Genomic DNA, 12,495 nt, shown 5'->3' with positions numbered 1-12,495 from the left:
TGATCATCTCCTTTGAGAATCATGCCCTCTAGGTATACAAGTAAAATAACTATGCCATTTAATGTATGATTTATGAAATACATATAATCAACATTAATTTTTTATGTAGCCCCTGCAATTCATTGATTTGGTTGATCTCCCAAACCATGCTCGTGTGATTGCTTGAGAGCATACGGAGTTTTATTCAGTATGGGTACCATATTGAGATTTCCATACATATTGAATCTTGGAGGAATACTCGTTCATATGTTCATTTTTCCACTAGGAAAAACATCTCCAGATTGTCAATGTCGAAGGTGTGTGCAGCCTTTGGCTACATTTCAGGATTTATACATGTCAATGTCACCGTTTAGAAGATATTTATTGATAAAGACCCATTTTCATTGTACCATTCTTTTTTCCTCGTGGTAACGGAATGAAGGACCAAGTTTTACTCTTGTGTAATGCTTGCATTTCTTCCATGGTTGTCTTCCAATTGCGACCTCACAAGGCTCCTGTTAAGATACTATGGATCCAACTTTGAAGATAAGGATTTTATGTTTATGTAAGTAATATGGGGGAGATTAATACCTGAATAGGGTATTCGCTGTCCTCTTTCTCACCACCCATTTAGGTGAGTAAAGTGAACGGAACTGTATGAGAATTATGACAAGATATATACTTACCAAACCTTTGTATTGGGGGAATCATGTGCTCACTAGATTCAATGATGTTTGTAGGAACTTTTTCACTTGTGCGTTCCTCAACTGGGATAATTTGTATGGGGTTGCAGTTTATGTGCCATTTTTATGGCACTATGTCAGTATCACTCTGATGATGAATTTCACAAAACTCTGAATCAGTGTCCTCTTCAGCTGACATTAGTGTTATATATATAAGTCATAATTTTTATGACACACCGGCATTGAATGGAACATGCTCGTGAAAGTTAACGTTGAACGTAACATATTATTTTTTATCTTTGGGTTCATAAAACCGTTACCCCTTTTGGATCATGAACTAACAAATAAGGAGATATCAGAGTGTGTGAGGGTCTAATTTACTAATGGTATAGCAATGTGCATATGCTAAGCATCCAAACACTTAATTGAGGTTGATATCACAATCAAACACCGAGTAGGTGTTATAATGTTTGTTATTGGGAATTTTCCCTTAGTACTATTGTAGGTCACATATTCAAAAAATGCATGGCAGTCAGCAAGGCATCATAACAGAGGAATGTAGGTTAATGATTAGTGTGGATCTATGTTTATCCTTGGAAAAAGAGAGAGAGAGAGAGAGAGAGAGAGAGAATATAAGTGCGCAAGAGAATAGAATGGAAATGCTAATTTCATTAACAAACATATGTACATATATAGGGCCGCTTCTAACGTCTAGTTGTAACAGCTAGTTTGACTAGCCGTTACGTACCCGATCTGTCATTTAAACAGATTGGGTAATGGGTTTATGGGCAGGATACAAACATAACTATTTAAGCATGTTAATAACAGGCTTTACATTTTTATTTAAGCCCATATATTCAACACTCCCGCTCAAATGCAGGAATGTATATTAGTCATTCCAAGCTTGAACACATAACTGTTGGGTTATGTAGTTTGGTTCATCCATGAAAAACACATTCCATGGATGCGGAAGCATGGTCGATCGATTCTCAATCGATCTATAAAACAAAACATTGTAGTACCTTTTGGGGAACACGTTCCACCCTTGACTTTGTCGTTCAGAGATCGTTCTGAAGCCGTTCACGCGTCCGGCCTCTAGAAGTATCCACGCGATCACTCGGAGCTTGGATCTCCACCTCTTCTTCTTTAGTTCTTCTTGAGAACCTTGAAGATCTCCTCACCATGAAGACACTCTTCCTTGGAAGTGCAGAAGAGAGTGGAGAGGGGAGGGGCTCTCAAATTAAACTTGCATGGGTCTCTAAAATGAGACCCCTTTCCCCCTTTATATTTCACTTAAGGTTTTTCTCAAAAACCCTCCAAAGAAAAATATATCCACCAATGCCCTTATGACCTTGTGCATGTGACCCTCTAGGCCCATGTATCGTTCTAGTTAATAACTTAAATGGCCCAATAACATTTATTGACCAACCTTATTAATTAACTATATCAACATATAGATTAACTAAATAAGGATCGATTTAACCCAATCGATAGGTTAAGTTTCCAGCCCGTGGGGTGCCAAGCTACACCTCGTGCTCTAGAAGATACCGAGTAGTCTCGAACTCTCTCATGGAGCCTTTACCGTCATTGGTTTCCGTATATGTATAATCTATCATCCGCGCGAGACTCTCGAACGACTTAGAGCATGGTTTATCGTCAAACTCTAATCCGTCATTCGATTAGTACTGATGCGTAACGGGGATCATTGGAGAACGCCTTCTCCAATATCCTCACTACCCTGGCCAGGGATTTTTCTTGCATCGTCTTCCTCGAGTCAATCTCCTCTTATACCGAGGGCGGATGATCCCGTCTTGACCACTCAATTATCTCCGTAAGCTTCTTACTACATCCAATCTATAACTTATTTGAATCCCATGATTAGAGACTCATATATCACAGTCAAAATGTAGTCGTCCGCTTACGAGATGTCCTTGGTGTCTCAAGTTAGTGGATCACTTATACAACCGTGACTTGAATCAACCTGATTGACGTTTAGGTATAATACCATTCAGGGATTCATACGGATCAATTCAGTGAGCTCTTTCTCTAAAGAGCACCCACTATCTGTCCTTAGTGTCTCCACACTAATAGCCGTAGGATCAGCTATACTTATCGAATAAGTAGGATCATCTAGTGCTATTCTACCCGGATAATTCGATGTCCGTCTCGACTATCCTCGAATAGGAATATTTAGAATACATGTTTAAAGACTAGTAATCACTGTATTATGATCCCATCATAATTCACTTTGTCATTGCACGTATTCATGGACTTCATTATAAACATCACACAGAATAATAATGAATGCAAATAATTTATTCAATGAACTTAAATAATCATGGTAGTGTGATTGGCTTGACGGCCACATAATATCCATGAATGGGTTTATGGGCAGGATACAAACATAACTATTTAAGCATGTTAATAACAGGCTTTACATTTTTATTTAAGCCCATATATTCAACACTCCCGCTGAAATGCAGGAATGTATATTAGTCATTCCAAGCTTGAACAGTAGATATTGCATGCTCTTCGCAGGTAAACCCTTAGTGAAAATGTCTGCACATTGCTCTTCAGAGTTTACATACTCAGTCTTCAAGACTCCTTGCTCCAAGTGATCTTGCGCATAAAATCTTTCAATATTCACATGCTTCATCCTGTCATGTTCAACTGGATCGTGGGCTATGCTGATAGCAGATTTATTATCGCAGCGGATGATAATTGGTTTTAGATATGTAATCCTTAAGTCGTCCAATAATTTTTTTATCCACATTACTTCATCAATTCCCTTTGACATAGCTCGAAATTCAACTTCAGTACTTGATTTTGAGACAACACTCTGTTTCTTGCTTATCCAAGTTACTAAATTTCCTCCAAGTATTGTGATGTATCCAGTAGTTGACTTATAGTCAAGATGAGAACCAGCAAAGTCAGAATCCGTATAGAGACTAACATCAAGTTTAACTATTTTACTATACACGATGCCCAGTCCTGATGTTCCTTTTTAAGTACCTGAGGATCTTGTTCACAGCTTTAAAATGAGAGTTTCTAGGTGAATGCATAAACTGACTTAAGACATTTACTGCATATGCTCCGGTCGAGTATGTGAAAGATATACCAATTTTCCTACAATGCTTTGATATCAGCTAATTTCTACCCTAGGTTCATCATCATTGATAGTTAACTTATGATTAACTTCAATTGATGTCTCATTTACATGATAATTCATGTGTTTCATTTCATCAAGAAGGTCAGTATATACTGTTTCTGGGTCGTTAAGATCCCCTCACTTGATCGTGCAAACTCTATACCTAAACAATACTTTAGTGGCCCTACTTGACTCGAAAATTTTTATTCGAGTGCTCTTCAAGAAGTAGTATTTCTCCTAGATTGTTTCTAGTGATTATAATATCATCCGCATATACTATCAAAATAGTAATCAGCTTTTGGGGCTGATGTTTAAAGAACATAGTATGTTTCCCATTGCGTTGATTTTACTCGAGACTTTTCATAGCTTGGGTAAATCTCCCAAACCATGCTCTGGTTGATTGCTTTAATCCTTTCGAAGACTACATACCCTACCCTGATTTACTTTATCTTCATATCCTGGAGGGATATCCATGTAGATCTCTTCCTTTAGATCTCCATGAAGAAAAGTTGATGGTGCACGCCATCAAGGATCATCGACGACATCATCCGCGCTGCCCGCCACTATCGCCGAAGATTGGGTGATAAATGCTCGATTATCATGTTTTCATTTTCGTCGTTCTTCCTCGTGTTTTTGTGTTTTTCCCATCTCGTCGTTGTGTTTTTGTCGCGTTGGCGACATATCACGTACATCCGTCATCGTTGTCACGGGGAGGGGCCCCTAGTCTTCGCCTCCCCCTTGTTTCTTTTATGTTTTCCCTTTTCTTTTGACTTTGTAATGGGGGAGCCCATTTTTATAAGGGCCCCCTAATGGACCTATTTCCCCCCTTGTTGTCCCATTTAGGGGGCCCATTTGACCTCTCCCCTTTATAAGGGAAGAGGGGGCGCCCTAAACAGGCAGACCAGGAAGAACAAAGGAAAAGGGAATTGTGTTTTTTTTCTGGTCTCCCTCCCTCGATTAGAGAAGAAAAGAGAGGGAGGAGGAGAAGGGAGAAGAAGAAGAGAGTGAAATCCAGGGAAGAACGGATTCGTAATCCTGAATTGGGCATCCATTTGATGCATTCAGGCTGCAATCATCCTGATTGCACGCCCCTTTCCCCTAGTTGCAAGATCATACACCAACGAAGGGGTCGATCAGGAGCGGCTCTGGCTTACTGACGCCCTCCCAAGATACCAAGGTTCGTTCGGACAGGGGAGACTGTGCACCAGCGTGAAATCCTCGCTCCCAGTGAGGGTGCAGCAAACTTGTTGATCAAAATTGGTTTGACGGGGAATGCTCGCCGATCAAATCACCTACGTGGAACTCTCCACCTCATTAGTTCCCGCCCGTTACTACAACGAGATCTCCGTGGGCCTTGGGTTCCGCCTGGTTGTGTGATCGTGGGGGCTCTTCCCCAGCGTGGAACTCCCACCTTCCAACAAGCCAATGGGAATACCGTCGATCAGAACCAATCCCACAGTGAATGTCGGCCAACTCCGATCACCAACGCGGAAGCATAGCTGTTCTGATCTCCTGTTCGACGCGCCTCTGACGGGGTCTCCATGGATGTTTGGTCCCCGCCAGGACTCCTGAATTTTCAGAGGTGGTGTTCACTCTGATTACCCGTCTCACCTCAACGGAGCTGCCTGACCGTCAATAGTGCTCAGCTCATCTCCAATTGTCCACCACTACCCCTTGGAAGCCTTCAGTCACTCCCGTAGTGTGAGCGCCCTCAGCACATTGGCCGGCAAACTGAACAGTGCAGCCCTACCCCCCCCCCCTCCATCATGGGTGCCACGGTTGCAGCAACATACGGTTCACGGCGGGACTCAGTGCCCAGTTATAGGAGACGTCCCCGACTCCCCCTGGTCACGCTGACCCATGAACTGGATCGCCATCGAGCCCTCGCCGTCGCAAATGCTGATGCAAGCGACATCGTGCTCTACTACAAAGTCATACTAACTCGTACCTTGCACCATTCACCGGCCGAAGTTCCTCTAGTGTGTAGCTCGCGTCCACCTACTCTACCCGAATTATCGACCTGCCTTAAGGTCACCACACATGACTCGGTCAACGCTCGAGCCACCTTGCCTGTGCATTGCTCTCTCTTTTTCATCTCCCTTTCCTCTGACCTTTACGTATAGCTCCAGCATCATCTTGCTCGTTGAGCCGTCGTCTGCTCTCCAGTGTCTCTCCGCTCCACCCGCTCTGAATCACCGCCGACGTCGACAAAATTTTGCACTGCGAGCCATGCCAACGAGGTACGCCATCCTCTCCCGAAGCTTGTTTAATTACCTTTTGCAATATACTTTCGTCTCGACTCCACCGCCCTCGGGCTAGGTAGGTGAGAGAGGCAAATTGAGAGAAAACTACAACTCTTTGAGTGTCTTACTGGTACGGACGAGTACGTCTGTTATGTGCGAGCCCAATGGATAAATTTCGTTCGGCCGTAGAAGCCTATGTCACTTTGACGAGGTTTGAGAGGCCACCATCACCGTCACCTAGTGACCACGTCCCAGCTCATAGCTCGGCGCCTCCCTCGATTCTTAGCCTCCACATACGGCACGTAGGGTACTCATTTTGCGCATCGTAGTTACATCAACCCGTTAGGGTTACCGATCGGACGACGACACTGTCGATGTTCGATACCATCATCCTTTATCAACACCGAACCATCATACTCGGTGTCGACTGGATGACGTCCTAGAAAACGTCCAACATCAAAAGTATTTTTAATATCATATTGATTTAGTGGTAAATCTAAATTTACTGCTAAGAAAATTAAGATTCTAATAGTATTGATCTTTGCCACTGGGCCAAACGTCTCCTGATAGTCAATTCCATTTGTATAAGTATATCCTCGGGCTACAAGTCGTGCCTTGTATCTATCTAGACCGCCATTTGATTTGCATTTTATAGTATACCCATCTACAACCTTTGGATTTTTTTTCCGTAGGCTGTTCAACTATCTCCCAGATGTTATTTTCTAGTAAAGCCCTCATCTCTTCATCCATTGCTTCCTTCCACCTGATATTCTTCATAGCTTCTTGGGGAGATTTTGGAATAGCGATTTCTTGGATCTTAGTAAGAAATGCCTGGTAACTAGGTGATACATTTTGGTAATTTAGATAATTTACCATAGGGTAAGGTACATATTTCACACATGCTCTAGTTCCCTTCCTTAAAGCAATTGGCCAATCATCTCTTCCACCTCTAGAGCATGTTTCATCATCACCAGATATCGCTCCCCCTTATTAGAAGTTACTCCCCCTTAAGCCAAATCTGTAATTTATGTTATTTTCTCCTTTTTCTTCTCTAGTAATATTTTGGGTATGAGGCTATTTGATGGGATTCTTCTGGTTTTTCTGTCTCATCTCCCATTACACTTAATTGACATGGATCTTTCCCTGATATTCCATGCTCTATTATCTGTTCAACTGTATGTGGTGTGACTTGAATAATAGGTATTATATCTGTTCCATGGTCAGACACTTTATACTTCTCAGAGAGAGTTTCGTGGGGTTCCATATTTGTATTCTCACTAGTAAGTGAGATATCTCTCTATGGGTCACAATACCTTTTGGCTTATAGTAAAATAATTTTTCATCAAATACTACATCCTTGGATACCATATATTTACGAGTGATAGGGTGATATAACTTGTATTTTTTTGAGTAACAAAATAGCCAACAAAGACACATTTTAGTCCCTTTGTAGACCAATTATTCTGTTTATATGCGTGATTATATACATATCCAACACAACCAAATACTTTGACAGGTAAACCAGTTTTTAGTCTTACATTCGGATAATAGGTCTCAATTAATTCGAGGGGGCTCTTAAAATCTAAAACCTTTGACGGGAGTCTATTAATAAGGTGTGTGGCTGTCATTACTGTAAAACCCCATAGATTTGTTGATACATTTCCATGTATCAAGAGAGTTCTCCCCCTTATTACAATATCACCTAGTTTTCTTTCATCCACTCCATTTTGTTGTGGTGTAAGGACATGAAATCTCATGCCTTATTCCCTCAGTTATAAGGAATTCCATTAACTCATTGTTAAGGAAATCCTTGGCATTGTCTGTTCTTAGTCCTTGGACTTGACCACATAACTGTCTCTTAATCAAGTTACATAACCCTGTTATATTATTGGTAACCACGTGTTTTTTTTTTGTAAAAATATCCAACTATACCTACTATAATCTTCTGTACATACTAGGAAATATCAGTGTCCTAGTATGTCTGATTGGGGAGATGGTCCTCATTTGAAATGGTTTAGTCATTCTGGTGTGGCTAGGTGAGTAAGTAACATGTTTAAATTTTCCTAATCGGCAAGCCTTACACATTAAGTTTTCCACTAAAATGTCCTTAAACAGATGTGGGTACATATGTTTTAGGAGATGATAGGATGGATGACCCATTTTTTTAAGGATCCCCATAATAGACTCTCGGGGTGATATCTTTACAGCTGGCACCTTGGGTTCATTGTTTATTGTATGTCTTGAGTTCTACCAAGGTAGGTAGTAAAGACCCTGTTGAACCTTAGCTAGTCCAGCCCTTCACCCGAACCCCTTATGACATAAATAAGCATCAGGGTTATCAAACAGAACACTGTATTCATTTAGGTTTGCAAGTTGTTGTACTTAAATTAAACTTATGAATAACTTGGGAACATATAACACATTTATCAATTCCCCAATGGGTTGAATGTTCATACTGCCAATGCCAACTACAAAGAGTAGTGTGCCAATAATTCCATTCAACTCTTAAATTATTCCATTCAATTATTCAAATATATATGTATTCCCTAAGTTAAGGAATTTTATTGACATCAAATAAATTAACTCTTAATTTATTTTGATGAATAAAATCAAATACATATTATTCCTGATTTTTATAGAATTTATTTGACATTAAATAATTTAACTTTTAAATTATTCAACTCAAATAAAGGGAAATCAACCTTCCCAATTCATATCTATGATTTATTTTACATTAAAATTTAACATTTAAATTTTTTCGTATCAAGAAATATATAATATAATTTTTATGATTTTCTCATAACTTTTCAGAATTTATTTCAAACCTAAAATAATTTATTTCTAAATTATTTATGGTCAAATAAATGTTCCGATTTTTATGCAACACATATATTTTAACTATACTCCATTTTAAGAAATCAGGATTGTCCTAGTGGTTATGGGCTTCCTTTGTGAGAGGAGAGACCTGAGTTTGAATCTCCATGGGAACAATCTTTAATATATATATATATTTATTTATTTATTTAATTCCCACAAAGCACGAGCACCGCGAGCAGCCAGCCTAGCTTGTGCTTGGCACGTGGGCGGCCTGCCTAGGTGGCACCCGCCACGCGAGCGGGCCAGCTTGTTGCGAATCGGGTTTGATCTCGTCTGCAGTAGGTGGCGCCCCGGGCGGGCCTTGTCGTTCATGGAAGGGGTCAAAACCCGATCCACAAATCGTGAGCCCTCCACCCAGGTCATGACAGTTTGGGTCGCCGATGAGCCACCAGAGGCCGCTGCCATTGAACAAGCCTTGTTCAGATTGAACAGGCCCTGTTCTGACCTGTGGAGGCCTCATTCTGCTGAACGGGGCCCTTTCCGCCCTTAGGAAATCACAGGCCTCGTTCAGGATGAACGAAGAGGCCTGTTCTGATCTTAATAGACCCCGTTCAACCATTGAATGGGGTCCATTCAAGCTCTAGAGAGCCCAGAACAGAATAGGATGGGCATCCAAATGCGAATGAAGAAAAATAGTGCAAAAGCTATCTTTTGCACTCCGTTTTGAACAATTTTGATGTTGTTCTTCATGTAAATAAAGACACAACCTGGATCTGATACCATTGTTGGGTTCTAGAGGCCTTGACATGGATGAAAAAATCAAAACATTTCGTAGTGGAAGACTTGAACGGAATCATAACGACATCATTGAAATCATGAAATGAAGTGCCTTTACACCGATCACATCTGTGATTCTTGGATCCTAGAACGAGTTGAGTCGAGCTACTTAAATGTGAAGCCTCTAGATGTATCCACGCGATCCTCGGCTCATTGGATCTCCTCCTTCTCGTTGACAAGCATCGTTCTACCTCCATTGTTGTCATTACGCCATCGTGATCGCATCGAGCATGGACAGGGTGTATGGGGAGAAGGGAGAAGAAGGGGAAAGGTCCCTGAACATTTCTAGCCTGGGTGAATTTCGTTCAAGGCATTTCCCTATTTATACTAAGTGGGTATTTTTCATAAAAACCCCCAAAAATTACCTATATATCTTCCAACGTCCAAAAGAACATTTGCGTTTGACCCTGTAGGCCCATGTATCAGCCTAGTTAACGACTCTAGTGGCCCAATAACCTTATTGGCCTTATAAATTAATTAACTATATCATCATATAGATTAATTAATGTCGGATCGATTTAACCCAATCGATAGGTCGAGTTTCCAACACGTGGGTGCCAAGCTATGCCTCGTATTCTAGAAGATACAAAGTAGTGTGTATCAACTCACTCATGAAAAATGTTCATCATTTATTATTGTGCATGTATAATCCCCCATCCATTGGACACTTCTTGGACGACTTAGGGTATGGCCAACTGTCAAATCCTAATCGGTCATCCGAGTTAGTACTGATACTTCATCGCATCATCTTCCTTGAGCTATCACCTCGTATACCAAGAGTGGACGATCCCATCTTCACCACTCAATCGTCTTCGTGAACTTGTTGATGTACTTGAACTAAGACCATTTAGAATCCCATGATTAGAGACTCATAGGCCATTGCCAAAGTACAACCATCCCTCCACAAGACGTCTTTGGTGTCTCAGGTCTAAGGATCACTTACACAATTATGACGTGAATTGGCCTGATTGACAGTTCGGTATAATACCATTCATGAATTCGTACGGATCAATTCAGTGAACTCTCTCCACTAAAGAACACCCACTATCTATCCTTAGTGTCTCCACACTAATGGCTAGGGGACTGGCCATACTCATCATATGAGTGAGGCTAGATAGTGTTATTCTTCTCGCGTATCCTTCGAATAGGAATGTTTAGAACACATGCTTAAAGACTAGTGATCTCCGTATTACGATATCATCATAATTCACTAAGTTCGAACATGTATTCATGGAATTCATTATAAGCATCACACATGCACTATAATGAATATGTTGTATTAATGAACATGGAACAAGATGTGGAATGTGTGATTGGCTTGTTGGCCGCATATATTTCCATCGGAGGGAAGATGGTTACCAGTATTAGATGATCCTTGTTGGGCTAGGTGTGCTCGAAAAATATGATGAGGCTTTTCATGGAGTTTCCAACATTTATTCTTGATATGCCCCTTTTTTCTTACGATAGTTGCAAACTACTTCTTCTTTGCTCACCTTTTCAGAATCGGTTCTCTGTTGATTCTGACCTTTAGTAACATAGGTCGTGCTTTCAATCATTCCTCGAGCAACATTTAAACGGGTTTATTCTTGCATCACTTTGGTCACTGCTTGATAAAAGGTTGGTTCTTCCTCCCAGTTGTATAGCAGGCTCTTGATCATCTCAAATTCAGGTCGGAGCCCTTGTAGGAATCGACATAGTTTGTTAGTGGCTTCATGGGCTCTAGGAACAGGATCTGTAGATGGTGGTCGGCAATGATCCAAGTCATTGTGGATGTCCCTCAATTTGTTTGAGTAGGTTAGGACATCCATATCACCTTTTTTGGGAGTGTAGGATTTATCAATAAGATCGATGAATTTGTTTTATCATTGTTTTTAGAATGACTCCGATGGATTGCCTCCCACAATGCCCTTGATGTTTCATAAGATGAATATCTGGCTATTTGCTCTGGTGTAATGGAGTCTAGTAGCCATGCAAACACAAACTCTTCCTCCATTATCCATTTATGGTAATTTGGATGAGCTTCACTTGGAGAGTCTTCTGTAAGATGATGTTTCGAGGCTTCAACGCTGCTTGGATATTTCTCTCCCAACAATAGAAGATTATTTCCATTGAAGATATTGCATCTGGCGATTATTGGAAGATGGGTAAGCCATATGTCGGCAAAAATTACTTGATTTCCTGATGATGATGGACCCACATGCTTAGAGAATTCTCTGGGAAGTTTTGCCAAATCTTCTGCGATAGCCATGTAGCAAAATACAAAGGATATCCTCCCGTAGGATGACCTTCAGCTCAAGTGATGAACAGGAATCCCGTAGGATGAATAAGAATCCTCCTAGAGGATATTTTTAGCTTCAAAGGAACTCCATGCCAATCATAAATCACTCCTTCTCTGATACCATGTGGATCTATGTCGATCCTTGGAGAAAGAGAGAGAGAATATAAGTGCGCAAGATAATAGAATGGAAAGGCTAATTTCATCAACAAACATATGTACATATATGGGGCCGCTTCTAATGGCTAGTGGTAATGGCTAGTTTGACTAGCCATTACGCACCCAATCTGCCATTTAAATAGATCAGGTAATGGGTTTACAGACGGTATACAACCATAACTATTTAAGCCCATATATTCAACAATTAGAGGCAAGGAGAACCCTGGTGACATCTAAGAGGTGCATATTCTTTTGCTCAGCAACTCTATTCTACTAAGAAATATTGACACAAGACATATCATGCACTACACCTTATTCATATGAGAAACCATGTAACTCACAGTTTACATAATC

The sequence above is a fragment of the Wolffia australiana genome, chromosome 2 (genome assembly GCF_029677425.1).
Source record: "Wolffia australiana isolate 7733 chromosome 2, ASM2967742v1".
NCBI lineage: Eukaryota > Viridiplantae > Streptophyta > Magnoliopsida > Alismatales > Araceae > Wolffia > Wolffia australiana.
This window is presented reverse-complemented; position numbering follows the sequence as displayed.